A 21,199-nucleotide genomic window follows, 5' to 3' on the forward strand; every position below is an offset into this window, starting at 1 on the left:
AACAATTTCGAAATTTGCATATGAGGACTTACCGGATTTGTTATATGTTGTTTCTAGCCTCATTTAAACTTGCTTTGATATGTTGCTCCTGTATGCATCATCTCTTGCCATGAGTAGCATCATATAGCCTTTGTCATGCATCATACTTGGTTGAGCATCATGCCCTGTCTATGTGTTGTGTGTTTACCTTGTGGTTTGCTCCTTTCCAGTTGTGCTTCTTCTCGATAGTTCCTGTTTCGTTGCGACCGTGAGGATTCGTTCGACTACGCTTGGTCCATATTCGTCGGTTCGTCTTCCTCATGGAATCATTCTTCTTCCTAGCGGGATTTCAAGCAAGATGACCATTACGCTGGATCTCACTACTATCATTGCTATGCTAGTTGCTTCGTTCTGTCGCTATGCTGCGCTACCTATCACTTGTTCATCAAGCCTCCCAAATTGCCATGTCAGCCTCTAACCTTTTCACCCTTCCTAGCAAACCGTTGCTTGGCTATGTTACCGCTTTGCTCAGCCCCTCTTATAGCGTTGTTAGTTGCTGGTGAAGTTGAAGATTGCTCCATGTTGGATCCGGATTATGTTGGGATATCACAATATCTCTTATTTAATTAATGCGTCTATATACTTGGTAAAGGGTGAATGGCTCGACCTTATGCCTGGTATTTTGTTCTACTCTTGACGCCCTAGTTTCCGTCATACTGGTATTATGTTCCTTGATTTTGCATTCCTTATGCGGTTGGGTGTTATGGGAACCCCTTGACAGTTCGCCTTGAATAAAACTCCTCCAGCAAGGCCCAACCTTGGTTTTACATTTGCCTCACCTAAGCCTTTTTTCCCTTGGGAGTCGCGCTCCCGAGGGTCATCTTATCTACCCCCCCCCCCGGGCCAGTGCTCGTCGTGAGTGTTGGTCCAACCTGTCAGCCGCTGGTGGCCACCAGGGGCAACTCTCAGCTGGCCTACCGGAAGTTTGGACAATCCGGTGTGCCTTGAGAATGAGATATGTGCAGCTCCTATCGGGATTTGTCGGCACATTCGGGTGGCTTTGCTGATCTTGTTTTACCATTGTCGAAATGTCTTGTAACCGAGATTCCGAGTCTGATCGGGTCTTCCTGGGAGAAGGAATATCCTTCATTGACCGTGGGAGATTGTGATGGGCTAAGTTGGGACACCCCTGCAGGGTATAAACTTTTGAAAGCCGTGCCCGCGGCTATGTGGCAGATGGGAATTTGTTAATGTCCGGTTGTAGAGAACTTGACACTTGACCTAATTAAAACGCATCAACCGCGTGAGTAGCCGTGATGGTCTCTTTTTGGAAGAGTCCGGGAAGTGAACACGGTCTTTGGGTTATGTTTGAACATAAGTAGTTTCAGGATCACTTCTTGATCATTGCTAGCTTCATGACCATTCCGTTGTTTCTCTTCTCGCTCTTGTTTGCGTATGTTAGCCACCATATATGCTTAGTCGCTGCTGCAACCTCACCACTTATCCTTTCCATACCCATTAAGCTTTGCTAGTCTTGTTAACCATGGTAATGGGATTGCTGAGTCCTCGTGGCTCATAGATTAATACAACAACAGTTGCAGGTACAGGTATTGCGATGATCAGGACGCGAGAGAGATGTTACTTGTTTTGGAGTTCTTCTTCTACTTCTTCTTCTTCGATCAGGGGATAGGTTCTAGGTCGGCAGCCTGGGCTAGCAGGGTGGATGTCATTTGTATTTCTGTTGTGTTTCATCCGTAGTCGGATGTTGCTCTTATGTATGATGATGTTGTATTCGTGTGGTATTCTATGCCTCTTGTATGTATCCCCAACTATTCTGTAATGGTACGATGTAATGATATCCACCTAGCAAAAGCTTCTCCAATATGCGCTTATATCCTTAGTGGGACCTTCGAGTTCCTTTAGGATAGGGTCACATATTGGGTGTGACAAGTTCGTATCAGAGCCGCGACCGACCTTAGGAGCCCCCCTTGTTTGATCGTGTAGCTTGGCCGCTGTCGAGTCTAGAAGAAAACTTTTCGGAGTCTAGTTATATCATAGAGTAGGAATTCTTTTTACTCCTCAGCCCCTTCGTCGCTCTGGTGAGGAATCTCCTTGATGTAGGTGTTTTGAATTACTCCTCTTCCCCTTCAAATCTTCTTTAGGATCACGCAGTTGGTTTTTCGTTCATTGGTTCTTAGCTCTTTTCATCCGGTGCATTTCTCGTCAAGTTGATTCGACCCTCTCTATTTTTCGCAAGATCAACCCTCAGTTGTTTCTTTTTCCCACCCGCCCACCCTTTTTCTTTCTCATAGTCGGAGTCCATAATCGAGTATCCATCCTACTCGTGCGAAACCTTTGCATTCTTTCAACCGGTGTTTTCTCTTCAAGCTCCCCGTTCCAAGTTGCCTTTGTTTTTCCCGCACTCCCACCCTCTTCTTCCCGGAGCCTGAGTCTCTTTCGAGCATCAATTTTCATTTGTACGGAGCCTCTTCAGTCTTCCCTCAATTATTTCAACCGGTGAATTCTCGTCTCGGTGGACATTCTTCATCTCTTTTTCTTCTCTGGTGTACTCAATTCAAGTATTTCGGTAGTGATTATATTCTTTTCGTCGGCTCAAGTGTTTCCCCTGCTCGTTCGCCTCTCGCTAGTTTATCCTTCCGGAGTGTTCAAGACATCTCAGGAGATTCGTCTATGTTTGAATTAATTTGAGGTTGTCACCTCATTCAAATATTCCAATTGTTCCGGTGCATCATCTATCTCTTCAACAATCCTTTTCGACGGTGTTTTCTTTTAGTGGGCCCTAACCCACAGGTCTTTTCCCAGGATCTTACCTGACTCTTCTAATTCTCCCAGAGTTATTCTCAAATTCTTTTCATGGTAACCTAAGAATGGATCCCATCAGTCACATCCCTTCTCCAAGATCTCTTTCAAATTCTTTTGATTGCTGGCTCAACCTCTTCGCTTGTCATTCTCCCGGAGAATCTCAGTGATTTTGGTGGCGTTCCTCGTCGTCATTTCAAGATAGAAGAAGAGTTTTACCTCTAAATCTTGCCCGTTCTCTTGAAGATTCATGGTTCTAGCTTCATATTATCCTCTCGAATTATTCCATTTGTCAGATATTCTTTTCATAACCATCCGGAGAATGTCAGGAGTTGTTTCCTGTTTATTTCCATCGAAGGCCATCATTCCAGAAGAATTCTTCGTCCTCACATTTCAGCTACCGTTATCCAATTATCCCGGCGCTTTGTTCAAGTGCTCTTTAATCAGTTCGAGTTCTTCCTGTTCTTTTGCATCTAAATCCCCTCAAGCATATTTGTTCTTATAATTCTTCCCGGTGATTCATTCTCTTTCATCAGTCATTTTCGAATTCTTACGGTGGTTTGTTCAAGATTCTTTTTCCTTGATTATCATATCAATTAATTCGCTCTTTCCAAATCCTACCGGTGGTTCATTGAAGACCTTCCTAAAGGTGGCGCCATATACTCCTCAATCCTTTTCAAGGGGAATAAGTTGCATGCCAAATCCGCTTGTCATCAATTAAATTGGATGAGGATAAGCATAACATAATTCTTATTCTTACTTCATCGTCTTCAAGTAATCCCTTCCTTCAGAGTTTGTTCTTGAGGAATAAATTCTAGTTTGAAGTGTTTTCATGTTTTCTTTTCGAGAGTTCAAATTTCCTCTCCCATTTCGTCGGAACCTCCATCTAAATCACCACAAGGCTTAATCTTATTCTTTCATCCTTCATTCTATCTCATCATCCTTTTGTCACCGGAGTTCTTCATGATTTATTTCATTCTTCAAGAGTTCATCAAGATTTTGTTGGAGGAGTTCAAGTATCTTTCCTTCTCGCGTCTTCCAAGGATGCTATTGAATTCATTCATGGTGGAAGTTGTTGTTCTCTCATACGTTCTTTTCATTCCATTCTTTCAATTCTTCTGGAGGCATTGCATTGTTCATCTCGTCAAGGGTCATCCCATCTTGTGAAGTTCATGTTCTATTCCTTCCATCTTCAGCCAGAGTGCTGCCGGAATTCTTTCGCTCTTTTTCCCTTTCTACCTTGTTCTAACCGGAGTGGTTTTAGATTCTATCTTATTCCGTGGGCTTTTGATTCTCATCATACTCGTCATTCCTCTTTTCTACCTGAGTGCTCTCGACTTGGTTCATCTTCTCTCTTTTTTTTCTTACTTCACCCCATCCTCTTTCTCTTCCGTCTTGTTCCTAAGATCTCGGGACGAGATCTCTTCTTAGTGGAGGAGAGTTGTAACGCCCCGAATCCGATGTGCCAGGTGTCTTCCAGTAATTCTCCATCGTTGTCATGTCATTTGCTTGCATGTTGCACTTTGCCATGTCATCATCTGCATTTCATCTGCATGTTTTTAAAAGTTGCACCGTCCGGATCCTCCCGGTTCTCTACGTTGTCCGTTCTGATCCCAACCACTCTCAGACGCACCCGTCGCCCCTCTTAGACCTTGTTTCGTGAGCGGGAGAAAACCGTTCTTGGAATGGGCCGAGATTTGCCGAGTGGCCTTGGTATATCACCAGTAGACCGCCCATCAAATTTCATTCCATTTGGAGGTCGTTTGATGCCCCAATGGTTAACAGAGCTAACCGAGACCCCTCTTCTCTTTGCAGCCCAACACCTCTTCACACAGCCCACCTAGCCCATCGAAAACCCCTTCATGCTCTCGGTCATTGGATCATGATGATTGATGACCCACAAGTGTAAGGGATCTATCGTACTCCTTTCTATAAGTAAGAGTGTTGAACCCAACGAGGAGCAGAAGGAAATGATAAGCGGTTTTCGGTAAGGTTTTCTCTGCAAGCACTGAAATTGTAGGTAACAGATAGTTTTGTGACAAGATAAATAGTAACAAGCAACAAGTAAGTAAAGTAAATAAAGTGCAGCAAGGTGGCCCAATCCTTTTTGTCGCAAAGGATAAGCCTGGACAATTTTTAATAATGAGAAAGGAGCAACCGAGGACACATGGGAATTATCGTCAAGCTAGTTTTCATCACGTTCATATGATTCGCGTTCGGTACTTTGATAATTTGATATGTGGGTGGACCAGTGCTTGGGTACTGCCCTTACTTGGACAAGCATCCCACTTATGATTAACCCCTATTGCAAGCGTCCACAACTACAAAAGAAGTATTAAGGTAAACCTAACCATAGCATTAAACATATGGATCCAAATCAGCCCCTAACGAAGCAACGCATAAACTAGGGTTTAAGCTTCTGTCACTCTAGCAACCCATCATCTACTTATTACTTCCCTATGCCTTCCTCTAGGCCCAAATAATGGTGAAGTTTCATGTAGTAAACGTTCACATAACACCACTAGAGGAAAAGGCAACATACATCTCATCAAAATATCGAACGAATACCAAATTCACATGACTACTAATAGCAAGACTTCACCCATGTCCCCAGGAACAAACACAACTACTCACAAAGCATATTCATGTCCATAATCAGAGGAGTAATAATATGCATTAAGGATCTGAACATATGATCTTCCAACAAGTAAACCAATTAGCATCAACTACAAGGAGTAATCAACACTACTAGCAACCCACAGGTACCAGTTTGTGGTTTTGATACAAGATTGGATACAAGAGATGAACTAGGGTTTTGAGAGGAGATGGTGCTGGTGAAGATGTTGATGGAGATTGACCCCCTCCCGATGAGAGGATCGTTGGTGATGATGTTGGTGATGATTTCCCCCTCCCGGAGGGAAGTGTCCCCGGCAGAACAGCTCCGCCAGAGCCCTAGATTGATTCCGCCAAGGTTCCGCCTTGTGGCGGCAGAGTTTCTTCTGGTAAACTTGCCCACAATTTTTTACAGGGTAAAAGCTCTCATATAGAAGAAGATGGACACCGGAGGCCCACCAGGGGGCCTAGGAGACAGGGGGCGCGCCAAGTAGGGGGGCGCCCTCCACTCTCCTGGATAGGGTGTGGGCCCTCTGATGTATTTCTTTCGCCCAATAATTCGTATTAATTCCAAAAACATGTTTCGTGGAGTTTCAAGATTTTTGGAGCAGTGCAGAATAGGTTTCCAATGTTTGCTCCTTTTCCAGCCAGAATTCCAGCTGCCGGCATTCCCCCTCTTCATGGTAAACCTTGTAAAATAAGAGAGAATAGCCATAAGTATTGAAATATAATGTGTAATAACAGCCCATAATGCAATAAATATTGATATAAACGCATGATGCAAAATGGAAGTATCAATCGTGTGGGCGAAAACCGCACCCGATTTGGACTCCCCTAGCTCCTTCTACCTATAAAAACGCCCACCTTCCATTTTCGGGTCCAAACCCTAGCCCAGCTCCTTCACGCCGCCGGACGTGTCCGCCCGGCGCCGGACACGACCACCGCCACCTCACCCCGGCCAATCCCCCGCCTCCACGTCAGCAACCGCCGCCTCCCGACCTACTGCGCACCGCCATGTGGCCTGCCAGTATCCTCTCCCCTCCCCGCCCCTCGCTGCCTTTCGGCGCCCAGTGCCTCCGCCTCGCTGGTGTGGCCCCGCCGCCGCGCCACGGCTCCTCCACACCGGCTCGTCACTGCCACCGCACGCTGGCGCCGCTTCTGCCTCATCTCCGGCAAGATCCGCTGCCGCATCATTTTCCGTGCAAACTCTAGGTTGACCCAGATCTCCGCTAAGTCCCTAGTTTTTCATCTTACGTGTGCATCTTTGCCTTGCCATAACTTCTTGCTCGTTACTCTGTTTTGCATGTATGATATATCAAAATGTTCACTGTGAGATGCTCTTCATTTCATTTCATTGTGGCATGGTTGTTTGAGTTCATTTTGATGCCTAAATCTTCGTTGCGAAACTGCTAAATGATATAAATTGTTGTAATCTGCTGTTTGTCAACATCATTTGTGCATCTTGTGAGTTCCAGAACTTTGTCTCTGTTGATGCTATGATGTTGATCTTGATACGTACATGTTCCGCACTTCCTGATCTACAGGTTGGCGTGCTTTGCATTCATGTTAGGGTGCATCTTGACATCTTAAACCCTATTGCAAAAGTGCATGTTGCTGTTAACTACCAAAAACTGCTGTAACTTGCTGATTTGTCATTTTTGTTGTATTTTGTGTGTGCATCTTATGATCATAATGTCTAAATGTTTTAGAAGCATATTTATGACATCTTTACAAGTGTGCAATCCATGTATTTTTATATTCCCTGTAGTGAGTGCATCAAGCTTGTTACGTGGGCTACTTGCTGTTAATTTTTTGTCAATGCTGAAACTGGTATATCATGTTGCCATGTTCGATTGATGCTACCAATTAATCCATGCACAATATGGAGATGCTTAGTTGAGATGTTTTGTTGTCTATTGTATGCTCTATCATGCCATGCCTCTTGATGCCTTATATATATCCTGTAGCATATGTTTTCATTGCCATGAACATGCTTATATAATGTTCCAGGTTTCTGTTAACTTCATGATGCATTGTTGTGAGGTTGTTATTGAGTGATCCATGCCTCTTCTGGAGATGCTCCAGTTACATGAATTGTACTATACTATGAGTAATTTGTTCAAGTATCTTTCCTTCTTGCGTCTTCCAAGGATGCTGTCGAATTCATTCGCGGTGGAAGTTCTTGTTCTCTTATACGTTCTTTTCATTCCATTCTTTCAATTCTTCCGGAGGCATTGCGTTGTTCATCTCGTCAAGGGTCATGCCATCTTGTGAAGTTCATGTTCTATTCCTTCCATCTTCAGCCGGAGTGCTGCCGGAATTCAATCGCTCTTTTTCCCTTTCTACATTGTTCTAACCGGAGTGGTTTCAAATTCTATCTTATTCCGTGAGCTTTTGATTCTCGTCATACTTGTCATTCCTCTTTTCTACCTGAGTGCTCTCGACTTGGTGCATCTTCTCTCTTTTGTTCTTACTTCACCCCATCCTCTTTCTCTTCCGTCTCGTTCCGAAGATCTCGGGACGAGATCTCTTGTTACTGGAGGAGAGTTGTAACATCCCGAATCCGATGCGCCAGGTGTCTTCCAGTTATTCGCCGTCGTTGCCATGTCATTTGCTTGCGTTTTGCACTTTGCCATGTCATCACCTACATTTCATCTGCATGTTTTTCAATCCGTCCGGATCCTCCCGGTTCTCTTCCTTGTACGTTCTGTGCCCAACCACTCTCACACGCACCTGTCACCCCTCTCAGACCTTGTTTCGTGAGCGGGAGAAAAACGTTCTCAGAATGGGCCGAGATTTGCCGAGTGGCCTTAGTATATCACCGGTAGACCTCCCGTCAAATGTCGTTCCATTTGGAGGTCGTTTGATGACCCAACGGTTAACCGAGCTAACCGAGACCCCTCTTCTCTTTGTAGCACAACACCTCTTCACACAGCCCACCTAGCCCATCTAAAACCCCTCCATGCTCTCGGTCGTTGGATCACGATCGTGTGGGCGAAAACCGCACCCCAATTGGACCCCCTTAGCTCCCTCTACCTATAAAAACGCCCCCTCCCCCTCCATTTTCGGGTCCAAACCCTAGCCCCGCTCCTTCACGCCGCCGGACTTGTCCGCCCAGCGCTGGACACGACCACCGCCACCTCACCCCTGCCAATCCCCCGCCTCCACATCAGCAACCACCGCCTCCCGACCTATCGCGCGCCGCCACGTGGCCTGTCGGCCTCCTCTCTCCTCCCCGCCCCTCGCTGCCTTTCGGCGCCCAGTGCCTCCGCCTCGCCGGTGTGGCCCCGCCACCGCACCACGGCTCCTCCGCGCCGGCTCATCACCGCCACCGCACGCCGGTGCCGCCCGTGCCAGGCACCCCTCCGCCGCCGTCCCAGCTCGCCGCCGGCCGGATCCTGCTAGATCCGGTCCGGGGCCGCCCCCCCCCCCCCCCCGCCCCCGCTTCTGCCTCGTCTCCGGCGAGATCCGCTGCCTCATCGTTTTTCGTGCAAACTCTAGGTTGACCCCGATCTCCGCTAAGTCCCTATTTTTTCATCTTATGTGTGCATCTTTGCCTTGCCATAAGTTCTTGCTCGTTACTCCGTTTTGCATGTATGATATATAAAAATGTTCATTGTGAGATGCTCTTCATTTCATTTCATTGTGTCATGGTTGTTTGAGTTCCATTTTGATGCCTAAATCTTCGTTGCGAAACTTCTAAATGATATAAATTGCTGTAATCTGCTGTTTGTCAACATCATTTGTGCATCTTGTGAGTGCCAAAACTTTGTCACTGTCGATGCTATGATGTTGATCTTGATATGCACATATTTCGCACTTCGTGATCTACATGTTGGGGTGATTTGCATTCATGTTAGGGTGCAGCTTGACATCTTAAACCCTATTGCAAAAGTGCATGTTGCCGTTAACTACTGAAAACTGCTGTAACTTGCTGATTTGTCATTTTTGTTGCATTTTGTGTGTGCATCTTATGAGCATGACATCTACATCTTTTAGGAGCATATTTATGCCATCTTTACAGTGGCGCAATCCATGTATTTTTATATTCCATGTAGTGAGTGCATCAAGCTTGTTAAGTGGGCTACTTGCTGATAATTTTCTGCCAATGCTGAAACTGCTATATCATGTTGCCATGTTTGATTGATGCTACCAATTAATCCATGGACAATCTGGAGATGCTTAGTTGAGATGTTTTGTTGTCTATTCTATGCTCTATCATGCCATGGCTCTTGATGCCTTATATATGTCCTGTAGAATATGTCTTCATTGCCATGAACATGCTTATGTAATGTTCCAGGTTTTTGTTAACTTCATGATGCATTGTTGTGAGCTTGTTATTGAGTGATCCATGCCTCTTCTAGAGATGCTCCAGTTACATGAATTGTAGTATACTATGATTAATTTGTTCATGTGCCGTGTTTGCTAATTTTGGAGATCATATGCCTCTGTTCCATACTTGCAAACATGATATGATGATGTTCCTGTTTTACACGCTGAAGTGTTTCAACTTTCAATCTTGTCTTGTTGGTTCCTACTAATGCACGAGTCATATGTATATGATGCTATGATATTATTTGCTCTTTGGTATGTGTAATTTTATTTCATGCCCTTGGTTTATATGTTTACTTGCTGTAGCTTGTATCTTTCTTGCTCCCAAGTTGCCATCATATTAACTCTGCTCATGCATATGCTGTTGTGTTATAAAGTTGCATTTTGCATTGATCATATTGGTTTAATCTTGATGCCTATGAACCTGAACGTTTAATGATATTTGCAGTATGTTATTTGTAAATTAAGTGCATGTCAAGTTTGTGCTCATTTGATTCCTGTAGCATGTTGTTTTGATGTTTGCAAAGTGCCTACTTGCTGTTTTGGACAGATTGTGGTTATATCTTGTTTGGAGTGTATGTGTTGCACCGTTGCTCCGTTTGGAGTGTGCTCTATATGAAACTTGCTTAGTTTTACATGTAACTTCATATTACCTTGTTGCATTCATGTTTTTAGTGTGTTTGCTTGATTTTTGTATGCATTTTGCATCAATGCCATGTTTCACTTGTTTTGCTCATATCTTCTAGGCCGTAACTCTGAATTAAATGAACTTTATATGTAATTTGATTAGAATTTCGTGTAGATCATCTTGGTGCATTTTAACTTGCTGTTTAACTACTTGAACACAAGGATTATTCAGATCTGGACCAATTTCGAAATTTGCATATGAGGACTTACCAGATTTGTTATATGTTGTTTCTGGCGTCATTTAAACTTACTTTGATATGTTGCTCCTGTATGCATCATCTCTTGCCATGGGTAGCATCATGTAGCCTTTGTCATGGATCATACTTGGTTGAGCATCATGCCATGTCTATGTGTTGTGTGTTTACCTTGTGGTTGGCTCCTTTCCGGTTGTGCTTCTTCTCGATAGTTCTTGTTTCGTTGCGACCGTGAGGATTCGTTCGACTACGCTTGGTCCATCTTTGTCCGTTCGTCTTCTTCATGAAATTGTTCTTCTTTCTAGCGGGATTTCAAGCAAGATGACCGTTACTCTGGATCTCGCCACTATCATTGCTATGTTAGTTGCTTCGTTCTATCGCTATGCTGCGCTACCTTCACTTGTTCATCAAGCCTCCCAAATTGTCATGTCAGCCTCTAACCTTTTCACCCTTCCTAGCAAACTGTTGCTTGGCTATGTTACCGCTTTGCTCAGCCCCTCTTATAGAGTTGTTAGTTGCAGGTGAAGTTGAAGATTGCTCCATGTTGGATCCGGATTATGTTGGCATATCACAATATCTCTTATTTAATTAATGCATCTATATACTTGGTAAAGGGTGGAAGGCTCGGCCTTATGCCTGGTGTTTTGTTCCACTCTTGCTGCCCTAGTTTCCGTCATACCGGTGTTATGTTCCTTGATTTTGCGTTCCTTACGCGGTTGGGTGTTATGGGAACCAATTGACAGTTTGCCTTGAATAAAACTCCTCCAGCAAGGCCCAACCTTGGTTTTACATTTGCCTCACCTAAGTCTTTTTTTCCCTTGGGAGTCGCGCTCCCGAGGGTCATCTTATCTTACCCCCCCGGGCCAGTGCTCGTCGCGAGTGTTGGTCCAACCTGTCAGCCGCCGGTGGCCACCAGGGTCAACTCTGGTCTGGCCTACCAGAAGCTTGGACAATCTGGTGTGCCCTGAGAACGAGATATGTGCAACTCCTATCGGGATTTGTCGACACATTCGGGCGGCTTTGCTGGTCTTGTTTTACCATTGTCGAAATGTCTTGTAACCGGGATTCTGAGTCTGATCGGGTCTTCCTGGGAGAAGGAATATCCTTCGTTGACCGTGAGAGCTTGTGATGGGCTAAGTTGGGACACCCCTGCAGGATATAAACTTTCGAAAGCCGTGCCCGCGGTTATGTGGTAGATGGGAATTTGTTAATGTCCGGTTGTAGAGAACTTGACACTTGACCTAATTAAAACATATCCACCGCGTGTGTAGCCATGATGGTCTCTTTTCGGTGGAGTCCGGAAGTGAACACGGTCTTTGGGTTATGTTTGAACGTAACTAGTTTCAGGATCACTTCTTGATCATTGCTAGCTTCACGGCGTTCCGTTGCTTCTCTTCTCGCTCTTGTTTGCGTATGTTAGCCACCATATATGCTTAGTCGCTGCTGCAAACTCACCAGTTATCCTTTCCATACCCATTAAGCTTTGCTAGTCTTGATACCCATTGTAATGGGATTGGTGAGTCCTCGTGGCTCACAGATTACTACAACAACAGTTGCAGGTACAGGTATTGTGATGATCAGGATGTAAGAGTGATGTTACTTGTTTTGGAGTTCTTCTTCTGCTTCTTCTTCTTTGATCAGGGGATAGGTTCCAGGTCGGCAGCCTGGGCTAGCAGGGTGGATGTCGTTTGAGTTTCTGTTTGTGTTTCATCCGTAGTCGGATGTTGCTCTTATGTATGATGATGTTGTATTCGTGTGGCATTCTATGCCTCTTGTATGTATCCCCAACTATTATGTAATGGTACGATGTAATGATATCCACCTTGCAAAAGCGTCTCCAATATGCGCTTGTATCCTTAGTGGGACCTTCGAGTTCCTTTAGGATAGGGTCGCATATTGGGCGTGACAGGAAGCCATTCACTGTACTGAAGCCAATCAACTTGAATATTATGGCTTCAGAGAAGTCTGCTCGGAAGGGTGGCAGGCAACACCGAGGCAACACAACAATTGATCTGCCTCCTGCTTTGCATGAGCAATACAAGTCAGACCCTGACGAAAACTACAACCAGAGCAAGAACCGGATTTAGTGGATCCGAAGATATTGGGCTGAGGAATGGTTTAAGTACAAATTCGTCACGCCTGAATACGCTGAGAAGAACGCCATCAAGCGCCCATGGGATGACTGTCTGTATCGCAGCTTGGTGCAGAAGAGTAAGGCTGAACCATTGCGCAAGAATTCTATCCTTGCATGGTCAGAGGACCACAGCTTGAGAATGCCGACCCATCTTCTTTATTACGGTGTCGTGATGACAATCTGTTCAAGCGCAACTATCAGTCTGCCAAAGATTCAACTGCCAAGAACAAAAAGGTCTATGGTCTCAACTTCAACCCTGCCCCCTCTGTGCTCCCAGATCTGATGGGACTCGTGAAGCCAATGATAACAGAATTGGCCCCTTTGCCAATTTTGATGGGCTTCTGTCTCACATTGCTGCTCAAAGAGCAGCTGTGGAGCAATCTAATGGTGAAGCTGATACTGAAGCTGCTCCCTCACCTCCCAAGAAAAGAAGAAGAAGAAGGCAAAAGCTTCACATCCATCTTCTTCACCAAAAGCTTCCACAAGGAAGACTCTGAAGACTGCACCGCATGAATCCAGTGTGCAGCCTGAAGACTTATCTCGCGTGTCCAAGAGGACCAAGAATCCATTGCCCAAGAAGGCCACTGGGTAACCCCTGACATCGTTTGCTGTGCTATGCAACAAAGATGAAGCCATTGATCTGTCCAGTGATGAAGATCTTGGTGATGATGCTCTGGAAATGCTTATCAAGAGCAAGCAAGAGGCAGAAATCTTCAACGATATGCCCCTCTTTGATGTAGATATTCTGAATAACTTCATTGATGAGTGGTCCGACAACCAGGACATCAGTATTGATGATCTTTAGCTCCCTGTGGACATCACCGTCACCTTCCGTGGAGCCATTGCTGATGAATTGGCCTTGGCCCAGAAGATTGTTGAGCTGAAGAACAAGATTGATTATGAGAAGGCTCACTTCAAGAAGAACATGGCCAAGCTCAGCATGGCTGATGTTCAAATCTTCAAGAAGATGTTGAATAACCTCAAGGAGGAGTTCCACAAGAAACGCACTGAAGCTAAAGGCTCGAGGCAGTGCATGAAGTATCTCGCTAAGAAATGCGTTCAAGCCCACAATGAAGCTAAGAAGTGAAAAGCTCTTGGGTGCCCTGGCATTGATCCCAGGATGGCTGCCAAGAAGAAGAAGTCTGCTGAGACCCACACTGCACCAAGGCAGGAAGAACCTCACATTGTCTTCCCTGCTAGTATGACAGGCTCGAAGCCTAAGGTCCCCTCAGCAGCTTTAGAGCTGAAGAAAACAAGGGCATGCAGCTGAAGCTGAAGCCAAGAAGCGCAAGCACAAGGACGTATGTGACGATGCTCCTTCCAAGAAGAAGCTGAAGACTAAGGGAACTAAGTCTTGAAAGAAAGAGCGTGATGTGGCCTCTCAGCCACTCATTGTTGAACCCATCTCAGTTGCTCCTCCTGCTGCCACAAATCAAGAACGTCGAGTTGTGCTCCACCAGCCTGCTTCCACAGAGGCTCATGAAGAAGAACAAGTTCCAGCTGTTGACCCCATCACAGCTGAAGACATTGGTCATGAAGACAATGTTGAAGATTATGAAGTCCTTTCTCAAATCAAGCATTAGTTGGAATCATCGCCTGCTCCAACGAGCAGCGAATACATCAGCATTGGTCGTCCATTGACGCCAATTGCTCAGGATGATTCATGGGCTGAGCGCCCGCAAGAAGAAACCCTAGTACATGATGAAACACCCCGCACTCCACCAGTGCAAGTCACCAACCCAATGGTGAATGACAACGACTACATGCAGAACACTCCATTGCCAAAGGCGTTGCCCGTGTTCCAACGGCTTCGCAATGGTCTCAGGCCATCCAGCTCCATGTCAACCATCCCAGAAGAAGATTCACAACAATCAAGTACAGTGGCATGTCAAGTGTTCCCTGAAGAGAATCCTTCTGTGATAGTTCCTGAGTCTGAAGCCAAAACTGCTGAAGACATTCCGGCTGTATTAGCCGATGAAGAAGAAAGAAGAGAAGAGAGAGTTTCCACACCCCCAAGGCCTCACACTATGGAGACGGCTTACTATCGTGATATGGAGTTGGTCACTGTTCGCTGGCCCATCCTGGTTCCTCCCACTGGTCCCAGGCCCCAATATTATTATCATGTGCAGGAGCGACCACTAGTACAGAAGCCTAAGCCAAGACTGCCAAGACTTCCAGGTGCTGCCACAGCCCCAGGATCCTTCAGTGTCAACAGCTTCAGATCCCACAACACCTTCTTTGACAGTGACAACAATCCATACTCGAAGTCAAGGATCTCTTCCAATCGTTTCTGAAGCCATCAACAGCGCAACTATTACTCCTGTGTCCTCTACAATGAAGAGAGAATCTTCCTCACGTGCGCCTTGATTGTGAAGCTATGGCTGGGCTCCCTTGTATTGAAGAAGCTCTAGATTGCTTTCGTGATGCCGGCCTTTTGGAATTTGTCACAACCAAAGAGCACTGGAATGAAGAGCTTCTGCTGCAGTTCTATGCTACTCTTCACATTCGTGGCTACTACCAGGATCCTAAGACATGGATCCTTGAGTGGATGACAGGTGATGTGCACCATGAAGCTAAAGCTCAGGACATCATTGAGCTTACCTCCCTGCCCACTCTAGGTGAATTGTACGAGCCTGGTTGTCAATGCCACACAGAAGGACTACAAAGCATTTTTCAGAGGCCTGGACCCAATATGAGTCAGATGCTCAGCATGATGAAGCCGTTGCCTCAAGATGCAGAATATCCCAAGGAATTTTTCGTCCAGGACCTCGAGTACTTGCCCCGCACAGTCAGATACTGAGGCGTACTCTATGGCCCATTAAGGGACATTCTTCTAAAGCCAAACTTGAAGGCACTATGAAGACTTTGGTATTCTAAATAGTCAATGGCATCGGATTCAACTCCCAGGATTTCATCATTAGACAACTTGCTGTGTCTGGGATTGATTTTTTTGGCCTAAAGTTTTATGCTCCATGGGTGATGCGCCTAATCAAGCTTCATTCTACTGTCAACTATCAGCCTTCAGCACGCAACCATCTTATCTTTTTGCCCGAAGTTGAACTATCAGTTGAAGCCATCTACCCCGAGCCTGCAAAGGAGCCGATATATCTTCACAATGCTAATCATCAAAGCTTCACGCAGCCCATAGAAGGAGTTCATGTTCCAAATGCCGATGTTCCTGCTTATCCTCTTGCTGGCAATGTGTGTCTGCCTCATCGTGCAAATACCGAAGCCACTGCCAGTACAATTGCTTAAAGGCCTAGGAAGCGTTCTCGTGTACTCAATGACCGAGAGCTGCTTGTGGCCTTCATCAGAAGCAGGACAAGAACCACAACTGGCTGAAGCGTTAGATGCATAGTCTCTTGGTGGATGTCAATTGCATTCACAATTTGGCCACCAAGAACTCATTTGTTGCCCATGAAAATGTGTGGCGGTCCTGGAAGAGCCTAACTCTGTTGTGTTCTGAAGATGATCTTCGAGCATATGGCTTCACCGAAGGCTTCAAGTTTGACTCCAGGCCTCCACCTAATGCAAGCTCGCGCCGTACTCCCTCACTTGAAGATTCTGAGTATTCATCTTCGGCTGTGACTGTTGTTGCGAATGTCGTCGATGAAGAAGACGACGCCACTTCATTGACCATGGCTTCCCTGCATATCGACTCTGCACCAAGCCCTTCTGCACCACCAAACTCCAATATCGACCCTGCTGCTCCATTTGCTCCTTCTGGGAACGAGTAGATGCTCTATGTTTTCAAACCTTTTTGGTCATTACTGACAAAAGGGGGAGAAGCATATGAGTTGATAGTCTTCAAGCGGGTCCTTACGGGTGGCTGGATTATTTTGCCAAGTTCTTACAACTCTTGTCTTTTGAAACATTTGGTTCTCTGAGTTGTAACACTTAAACTTGATGGTCGTCTGCTACTTTTTCCGCTATTCTGTGATGCGATGACAAATTACGCATGAAGTCATTCTGCAGACGTCCATTTTCCATTATGCATATCATTATCTTCATTATTTACTTATATGCATAATGTATTGTGTTCTCACCTTGAAGATGGACTCCACAAAGCAAAACCGGCCATGTACATTTGCATTCTAAAGCAAATCATTTATATGCAAATCTTCAGGGGAGCCTCGTCATATGTATGAAGACAATACTCACAACACTAAACTTTCACATACTTTTATCCCCGTTGAAAACTTCAACCTATTTGTCATCAATCACCAAAAAGGGGGAGATTGTAAGTGCATCTAGTGCCACCCCTAGTTGGTTTTGGAGTATTGACGACAAACTTGGTTGAGGGACTAATGTGTTTGTGAGAATTGTAGGATAACACAAGTAGTAGTCCCATATGGATTCGGTTTACCTACCATAGATGACCCCTAAAAATGGGTGAAGACATTGAAGTCAATGGTGGTCTGTGAAGATCTTCACATTGAAGACTATGACAGGAGAAGACATCACGTGAAGACAACGGAGTGCAAAGACATAGTTGTTTCATAGATTCCTTTTCTTCTTTGTTGAGTCATAGGAACCACTTACTGTTAAGAGCGGTCCAAGTGAACAAAGTCAGAGTGACTGATGTGATGCTCAACCATATCCTATGTCTTTGAGCGAAGACACTGAGAGAAAATCTTATCCAGAGCTGGATGAGTCAGCTTTGCTTGTAGCCCAAGCCAAGCTGCTGCGTGTGTTCGAAATCTGACCGTTGGACACGTGTGAGTTACTTAGTGACCTAGGGCCATTTTGGACAAATCAGGTCGGGCTGCCTCCTGGCTATAAATAGCCCACCCCCTACACCATAAATTGGTGGCTGCTCAGAGTTAGTGCACGACTTTTGTCGTTTGAGAGAAACCGACCTCCGAAGCCCTTGAGAGAGAAATCCTTGCGAGGACAAAGCCCAAAACACCCAGAGCCCAAGAGTGTTAGGCATCACTGAAGTCTTTCTTTCCGCGTGACCTGAAGACTTATTACACTTGAGGACTGTGAATCCTCCAGCCGGTTAGGCGTCGCATTCTGAGCATCCAATAGTCAATCTGGATTGCCAGTGAACAAAGTCTGTGAAGGTTTGGAAGTCTCCCTGGAAGACTTACCAGAGTGATTGGGCGAGGACTAAGTGTTCTTAGCTCAAGGGGAATAAGGTGAAGACATGGTCTTCTGAGTTGAATCTTAGCCTCCCTAACCAGACATACAGTTGTCACAGCAACTGGAATTGGTCCAACAAATCCCTTGTCCTCTCCGAGCAACCGGTTCAATCCTTCCTCTCTCACCTTACTTACAGTTTGTCTTCATGAAGTCTTTGCCCACTTGCCTGATCTAATTTACTTCACTGTGTGAAGACTGTTTACTCTTTGGCTTCATACTATCTTCCATCCTGATCCATACTACCTAGCTGCTGATAGTCTTCGTGCTTTCACTACATTGCTTACTTAACTATGGCTTGTCTAGTGTTTAGTCTACCTTCCGCTGCATGTCAATAGGTTCATTTCTATTGTTTGTTTTCAAAACACCCCTGTTTTGAAGACTTTCATCAAAATCACTTATTCACCCCCCTCTAGTCGAATACTAGCACTTTCAGATCCTTGGTCTAGCACCTACCACCAAAGACTTTGAAGTAACTGACGTTTGGCTTCATACCAGTCAGAAGTTCATAAGATGTCTTCTTGAAGAACTTGTGAAGATAAACTCTTTTGATAATGTGGCATGCAGTACCAATGGCTTTGGGCCAGAATTTTCTTGGAGTCTTGTATTCATCGAGCATCGTGTGTGCCATCTCAATCAGCGTTCTGTTCTTACGCTCCATGATGCCATTCTGCTGAGGTATGTATGGAGCAAAGAATTCATGCGTGATGCCCAAGGTATCAGGATAAGTGTCGAGGCCAGCATTCTTGAACTCAGTGCCATTGTCACTCCGGATGTGCTTGATCTTGATGCCATTTAGTGGCTTTCGGAGTTGTACCCTACAATGCAGTTAGCGGGATAGGCTTCACCAAGAGTATTGTGAAGCAGAAATATGTAGCGAACAAGCATATTATCAAAGTTTAGATTCTGGTTAGGCATGATAGGATGCTCGTCAAGGAACCCTAGGACGAAATACATGGTAAGACCATTGAGGCATTTTATCTTACATCCCACAAGATGTTTCCGGCAAGAGAAGTTAATTCTTCTTAACCACCCACATCTTTAGGGGTGGCTTAGAAGCAATGAGTCTAAGTGTAGCATCTGAGAACTTTGGCTTGGGAGCCCTGGCAAATAGCTTTGTAGGAGGAGAATAGTAGTCATATGAATATGCAGAAAAGTTCTTAGTTTTGTGAACATAGAGGTTAGAGGAAACACGCTCATATTCATGAGTCTCATAAATGTTCTCCTGCAAAACATTGGCGTTAGGGTGACCATGAGTGGTCCTCTGTCTGTATGAAGCATTTGGGTCATATGACGCCTTTGGTCTAGGGTTTGTCTTCTTCCCATGTGTTGTCATGACGACATTCACGGGAAGCTTCTCAAGATAACTTTTGGGCACCCAGATCTTCTTCTGGGGTGACCCATTCCTGCAGTTAGTACCAATATACCTGGCAAACACTTCATCATTATGATTCTTAAACAGTTTATAATTGGCATCAAAGGATTCATTAATGACAACTGGATTAGCACAAGTGAAGCCAGATAAAGTGGATGGGTCAACTGAAGGGTCCTTAGCAGCAACCCAGGTGGTTTTGAGGTACTGCTCAGGCATACAGTATGAACCATCAACATTCATTTTCCTCTCGAACCCAACACCCTCTTTCCTAGGGTTTCAGTTCGGAATCAGTGACACTCCAAAAAAAATTTATTTGGTTTTCAACAAAAACTTTGTTGGATTTGAAGAAGGTCATTTAAATCCTTCCAAAAACCTCTCTCTCAAAACTTTTCCCATGGCAAGGATTTTATTTTTGTATCTTCTTCAACTCTGGTGTTTGGTTATTAAAAACCTTTCTTCTGATTGTTCCCTTCTCAAATGTATTTTTGGAGTTTATTTTCTTTTAAAGAAACCCTTTGGGTTTTGGGGCTTCTTTTGTTTTGAACCACCCATGGTTTTACCATGCCTCTTGTGGTAAATCCTTCCCAGAACCCCTCCCTCCACTTTGGGGCAATCCAAACTTTCTGTTCCAACAAGTCCAACCCATTTTTGGATTTTATTTCATTTATTTTATTTCCCAAAACAATTCTGTCATTTATTTTAAGCCTAGGTGATTTACAAAGCAAGTACATAATTCCCTTTGAGTTTTGATCTCAAACCAACTCCTCTGGATAGTCTTTAGCACCCCCAACCTAGATCCATCAAGATCCACTCTTCCTCTTTTCAAAATTTTCAAGTTTCAACCTCGGCAAGTTTGGACCAGATTTGTCAAATTTGGTGAAATTCATATTTTCTCTTCTCCAAAAAATTCTACCAAAATTCACGCAGCCCCCAGATGCAATGAGAGGCCACCCCACCAAAAAATCAGCTCAAGGAAAATTCCCCACATGCCAAAATCATTTCGTCGAGCACTTGGCTGGCACTGTTCCTGTACACTTTCAGAGTTTCACAGACTTCAGTGTCGTTTTTCGTTAGTGTGTTGTCATCGATCATCAGTGCGCCCTGGCGCATTGCACATGGCCTCTCCTCCTTGACCAGAGCACCGCACGCCCTCTTGGACGGACGCAGGTGTCAGTGGCGGTGAGCATCGCCGACGCCGGTAGCTTCTGCGGTGGCAGAGCCACTCCTGGCGGCCAACGGGAGCCAGAGCCAGCTCGCTACGCCGTCCGGTGCCGCCCAACACCCCCTAGCCCTCCACGTGGCCTCATGCATGCCAGCGCACCCCCGCAGCACCGTCGCCGTGGCCCGGCAAGCACGGGGCGCGCCCTCTGCCGCCAATGGGCCCGCGCCGCCCCGTTCCGTCAAAGCCACCCAGGGAGCCTAATCCAAACTCGTTTAGCGCCTAAACGAAACCGGTGGAACTCCACGTTGATGCCAAACTCCCTAAACTCCCCGACCAAGCTCTGCGCCGCCGTAACCATCACCGGAGATCCCCGTTCACGGCTACCGCCTCATATCGCCTATAAAAAGAGGCCCCGAGCTCGCTCTCGAGCACGCACCACCACTGCACCCCACCAACACCCCGCCAAACCTCTAGGAGGACCTCGAGGAGGTCTCCTCCCCCAACTCCGGCCGCCTCGATCCGCCTCGGCCACCATCTCGATCCACTCCGGTAAGGCCATCCCCGACGCCCAAACCACGTTAGTAGCCTCCTCGAGCACCCAGTGAGCTAACCCCAGCTTCAATTTGACCTCCGCAGCACTCCCTGGCGAGATCCAACTCCACCCGAGCCGCCGTCCACCGGAGCAAGGGCCGCCGTCGACGTGGTGATCGCCGGCGACCACCACCACCACCCACCAACGCGGAAGGACATGCTGAGCACGT

The sequence above is a fragment of the Triticum aestivum genome, chromosome 5B (assembly GCF_018294505.1).
Source record: "Triticum aestivum cultivar Chinese Spring chromosome 5B, IWGSC CS RefSeq v2.1, whole genome shotgun sequence".
In the NCBI taxonomy this organism is placed as follows: Eukaryota; Viridiplantae; Streptophyta; class Magnoliopsida; order Poales; family Poaceae; genus Triticum; species Triticum aestivum.